Source organism: Apium graveolens, chromosome 7 (assembly GCF_009905375.1).
Source record: "Apium graveolens cultivar Ventura chromosome 7, ASM990537v1, whole genome shotgun sequence".
Lineage (NCBI taxonomy): Eukaryota > Viridiplantae > Streptophyta > Magnoliopsida > Apiales > Apiaceae > Apium > Apium graveolens.
In genome coordinates this window covers 89,524,589-89,531,020 of record NC_133653.1, presented here as the reverse complement: position 1 = coordinate 89,531,020, position 6,432 = coordinate 89,524,589, and positions in this window count along the sequence as shown.

Here is a 6,432-nt window from a genome sequence, read left to right as displayed (position 1 = left end):
TAATCAGAGGACGGCTGGTAGTAGCCCAAGATGGACATGATAAGTATGTTGATTTGACACGAAAGGACAAAGAGTATGAAATAGGGGACCTAGTAATGTTATAGGTATCCCTTGGAAAGGATTGATGAGGTTCGGAAAGAAAGGAAAGCTAAGTCTACAATTTGTTGGACCCTTGGATATATTAAGACGTTTGGGAAGTTAGCATATGAGCTAGCCCTACCCCCGAACATGTAGCAAGTCATAACGTGTTTCACGTATCAATGTTAAGGAAGTGTAATTCGGATGCCAGATAAATAGGGGCATATGAGCGCATAGGCATGCGACCAGACATAACCTATAGGGAGCAGCCAGAAAGGGTTATAGATCGAAAAGGAACAAGTGCTTAGGAGAAGGGTTATCAAACTAGTCAGAGTTTGATGGAAGAACCACAATGTGGGAAAATTTACTCGAGAGTTAGAAAGTGCAATGTTAAGAAAGTATCCCTATTCATTTTCTATCTGATTCCGGGACGGAATCCTTTTAAGGAGGGGAGACTGTAATAACCCCAATTTTTGGAAAAATTTTGAAACCCTTATGAATAGTGTTTTTGCTGAATGAGAAAACTTTTCATGCCACACTAGGTAGGGGTTCTTTTATGGATATTCTGAGATTTTATTGGCACTCTATATGACATATAAGTGTATGTAAAGATCGTCAGAATCCAATTCCGAACACTTTGATTTTTTCCCGGAAATCCACTAGATACGGAAAGAATTGAGTATAAGGTAACAGGATAAAAAGGATTTAAATTAAAGGATTATAAGAGAGGATCATAAAAGGAATACAATATATTGAGAAAGGTTAAGGGAACCTAAGTAATAAGATCCCGGGTATGATCCCTCAAACGATAAACAAAAACGAAAGTTCAGCGAACCGTATAACAGATCAGCGGTCATTAGGCAAATAATTAGGAAGTTAATCAAAGGGATTAGAGAGGATGATGTCACCCAACCAATGAGAAGAGGACAAGGAGGGGAGGATGACATCATGAGGATGACCTAAGCATGACATAAGGGAAGGAGGTGTGGTTGATTAATAACCACACAAATTTCATGGTTAAAAAGGTAATTTACCAAAATCAAAAGCTAGTAACCAAGCAAACAACTCACAAAACACAAAGATATTTCATTTATTCATGAAGCTCTCGGCTTCTTTCTTAACAAAATGAAGATCCAAGCTCCACCACTTATTATTTAGCAAGGTATTTATCTAAGCTTCCCCATGGATAGTTACATACTCCCTATAAGTTTAAGCTAATAATTCCAAGCCAATCTTTTTCTATAAATCATGGAAGAAGATGGTGAATAGTGTTTTTCAAGAACTAAAATTTGTGTTCTTGAAGTTTTGTTTAGATTAAGCTTGGATAAGGACTTTAAGGGTGATTCCAAGCCATTCTCTTGATTCTCCACTCTCCAAGGAAGGTATAAACTACAAACCCTAGCTTTAGTTTTGAGTAATTAGGAATGAATATGTTTGATATAGTATATGTGAAGCATGATGCTTGTTTGTTTAAAGTTTGTTTGAGTTTGTAGAGATTAGTTGGTTTGGTGGTATTTTTGGAGTTGTAAATCTTGATAATTAGTTAAAGAACCTAAGTAAAGCTTTTAGTTCATGTGGGGAATAAGTATAAATTATTAATGTTCAGTGTTGGGGCTGTTATGGTGTAGTTTGGATGGAGTTTTGATTAGGTTGTGAATTGGGATTGAATTGTGATGGATTTGGAATGGTATAAATTTGGGAAATCGCGTAAACATAGTCGTCGTAATGCCCGATTTACCGTAGACTGTTTTTTTGTTCTTAACATCAGAACCATTGACCTCACTACTAGGTTTTGACCATTGCCATGTTTAGATAGTTCATGTTATGAGCTTTGTTTTGATATGTGGTTCGTTTGATTCCGATGAACGGTTTAGGAGAAACGGCCGTTTTAAGTAACGACGTTTCGCGAACGAACCCTTACCCCTCGCCTTACTTTGAAATATAGGTTAAAGACCTTAAAGGACTAATTGAAGTATGAAACATTTATGTAAGGTGTAATAGGCAGTTGGTAAGACACTCGCGAAAGAATCGCCTTAAAACTCGTAATGGTTAAATTATTAAAAATGGTGGAGCCGAGGGTACTCGAGTGACTTAAGAGAATCAGTAAGCGCAAAACGAGCGTTAGAGTCTGAGTTGGTTAGAGTATAGATTTACAAGTGACTTTGGTTTAATTCCAACTTACTTGTTGCTTATAGGTTACCAGACTCGTCCCGAGCCATTCGTAACCCCCAGTCGCTCAGGCAAGTTTTCTACCCGTTATACTGTTGTTGTGATGTATATGTGTATATGCATGATCTTGCGATAAATGCATATTTGTTATTAGCAAATTCTTGCGATATATTGTAGCATGTGATATGGTATATATGCATGCCTGTTTCATATTCTTGGATTATATATCTGTTGGTTAAAATGCTTACAGTTGCATAATACCTATGCTAGAGATAAGCGGTATTTGAATTTACCCTTAGTATAGGGGATCAAAAGGTGAACATATTTCTAAACCGGGAGTCGATGTTCCCGAGTATAATATATATATTTTTATATATATATATGGTTATAGTTTTCAAAACTATTAATCGAATAAGGTTTATTTGATAACTTTAACTTTATTTTATTATTGAATATTATTTCGAATATTCATCCGAGGACTTATGACTCCTTTATATTATTATTGAATATTATTTCGAATATTCATCCGAGGACTTATGACTCCTTTATTTTATTATTGAATATTATTTCGAATATTCATCCGAGGACTTATGAATCCTTTATTTTATTATTGAATATTATTTCGAATATTCATCCGAGGACTTATGACTCCTTTATTTTATTATTGAATATTATTTCGAATATTCATTCGAGGGCTTATGACTCAGTTTATATTATTTAATGATTATTAATTGGATAGTCATTTGAGGATGTATTGACTCCTTTATTGTATTTAATGAATATTATTTATAATATTCATTCGAGGTATTATGACTCCGCTTATTATTTAATAATATTCTTTATTTTATTAAAGAATAATGTTTCGATAATCAAACTTATTTTCAATTATTCAAATAAAGATAGTACTTTCGTATAAGTATATCTTTGGTTATTTAATACTCATTTCAAGTATAAGTCTTACAACTTCTACTTCAATTATTTGTATAAAGATTATTCTTTATGGGAATATTATTTAAATAATAATATTCAGACATTTTCTAAAAATATTGGGACTGATTTACTTCATTAAATCAGCATTACTCCAAACACTCTTTAAAGTGTTTTCGAGTCTTCAAAATGATTTTTAAAAGTTAGAGCGGATCCCAAAACTCATTTTTATATTTAAGATCTTCCTTTTTAAGGGGATTTAAATACTCGCTCAAAACCTGAGCAATCCGGCTCTGTGGTGTATTTTATATTCGCAACAAGGTTGCGGTTTTGGTAAATGAATTGATTACTTACCCAACGTTCGGGAAGTAAGTCCATCTATTTGAGTCGGCATAAGCAACATGGGCTCAGTGGGCGTCCATGATAGTGTAAGTGGCTCAGTGGGAGTCCATCAAATACATAAGTGGCTGAGTGGCAGTCCAGCATAAGGTCCTATTGCGACCAGGGTGATGACCAGTGGGGAATTCGTCCATCTACTAGTAGAAAAGGTTACTTATTGGTATCTTTGCCTGATCAGCAAGATATCAGGTTTATGCCAAAATTTGTTTTCTTTCCAAATTTATTGGATATTGTAATTCTGTTCATACTTTACATGACAGAGGTTTTCAGGAAACGTATGTATATATATAGGTATATATATATATATCGGGACTTAATGAAGTATATCATAACTTCATTTCCTTCAAAATATTTCAAAGATTGAATCTATTCAAGTCTTATCTTGTAATCTCATCAGTGTGATGAACTTTTGAAACTAATTATAACTTGAACGGTGGTAGTTCAAGTAGTATTTGGAAAAGATATAAGTATATTGGAGTATCTTGTAACTTCATCTTTTAAACTTATATCTAGTAAATGATTATCTTATGCATGACAAAGATTTTCAGAAAAACGTTGAGACAAGGTTAGATATATGAGATCACCTTGCAACGATATTTTTATACAGTTATACACTGGAACTCTGTGTGTATTATGCATGGAAGAGGACTTTCCATATTTTGAAAAGTATATATGTATATATATATATACTGAATATTTTGCGACTTCATTGCATTAAGATATCAACTTGGTTCATTTCTTTTGACCAAGACTTTCATGAGTACTATGAGAAGGCTCATATATTGTTAATCATTATACATATTATTTTGGTGGGCTTGCTGCTCACCCTTGCTTCTTCTTTCATCACACAACATCAGATAGATAAGATGAACAGGACCAAGCTCCCAATTCGCAAGCGGATAGGAAACTTTCCGCAGCTTTCTGGAAGCGTTGAGGCTGCTGTAGCTGAGGTAGAAATTACCAATAGGCTAAGTTTTCAACTAATAATGTACCAGACTTATGTATATTATGAATTGTAATAATGGCAAAGAAATGTAAATTTATTCAGAAACCTGTTTAAGGTGCATTGGCATATAATTGTGGAATAAAATGACTTGTGATTATTTTTGGATATTCATCTCTGAGGCTATAACTTGTGGTGTGTGTGTTTAATGGTGGGGTCACAGTACAGAGTAGTTGATTATTTATTAAGATTGGGTATTGTTAAGGGAAATGGAACTCGTGACAACCCGGATCCCCGACCCCGGATTTGGGGGTGTTACATAAACTGTCAAAAATAATAAAGTAAAAAAAAGTGACCAATAAAAATTTCCCAAAATAGCCGTTTAAAAATGAACAAACTGTAAAAATTCCTTTAATTATCCATCGTGTTATGCTTACAAACTGTAAGTATACCCGATGGATAATATTCAGAAATTTAACGGCTAGGATTGAAGCAATTTGACGGATGAGGATAAATCAGTTATCCGTCGAGTTATAAAATATTCCAGAAAAATAATTGATTTCTATTAACAATTAATATTCCGATGGATGATCAAACTCGATGGATAATAAGCATCCGTCGGGATGTAAATTTTGACTTAGCCAAAATTTCATCCAAAACAGAAAAATCAATTAAATTTTTGGCTGCATTAAAACTTGCAAAAATATCTGAAATAAATCAAGAATAATTAAGCATACCTAACTTACTTACCAACATGGAAAAGGTGGATTCATCAAGTGACTTGGTAAATATGTCTGCAAGCTGTTTTTCACTTGGAACAAAATACAGTTCCATAATACCATTCATCACATGTTCCCTTATGAAGTGGTACTTGATGTCTATGTGCTTTGTTCTTGAATGTTGCACTGGATTTTCAGTGATGACAATTACACTTATGTTATCACAGAAAATGGGAATTCTATCCACTTGAAGACCATAGTCCAACAATTGGTTTTTCATCCACAAAATATGTGCACAACAACTACCAGCAGCAATATATTAAGCTTCAGCTGTAGATGTAGAAACTGAATTTTGCTTTTTACTGAACCAAGACACAAGCTTGTTCCCTAGAAATTGACAGGTTCCTGTTGTACTTTTTCTGTCTATTTTACAACCTGCATAATCTGCATCTGAATAACCAGTTAGATCAAAACCAGAATCTCTAGGGTACCAAATGCCAAGTTTTGGTGTTCCTTTGAGATATCTGAAAATTCTCTTAATAGCTACTAAGTGATATTCTCTATGATCAGCCTGAAATCTAGCACAAAGACAAGTAGCAAACATTATATCTGGCCTACTAGCTGTTAAGTATAGAAGTGAGCCAACCATGCCTCTATAGCTTGATATATCCACAGACTTTTCAGTAGTGTTTAATTCAAGCTTAGTTGCAGTGGCCATGGGAGTTTTTGCAGATGTGCAATCCATTAGATCAAGCTTCTTTAAAAGATCATGAATGTGTTTAGTTTGACTAATGAATATTCCATCACTAACTTGCTTAACTTGTAAACCAAGAAAGTAAGTTAGTTCTCCCATCATGCTCATTTCATACTTACTTTGCATCAATTTGGAAAACTTTTTGCAAAGTTTCTCATTTGTAGAGCCAAATATAATATTATCTACATAAATTTGAACAAGTATACTATAGCCATTAACATTTCTAAAGAATAAAGTTTTATCAACAGTACCTCTTGTGAAGTGATTTTCCAAAAGAAACTTTGATAAAGTGTCATACCAGGCTCTAGGTGCTTGCTTCAGTCCATAAAGTGCTTTCAAAAGATAGTAGACATAATCTGGAAAATTTGGGTCTTCAAAACCAGGAGGTTACCTGAAATAGACTTCCTCCTCCAAATCTCCATTTGAAAAAGCACTTTTGACAT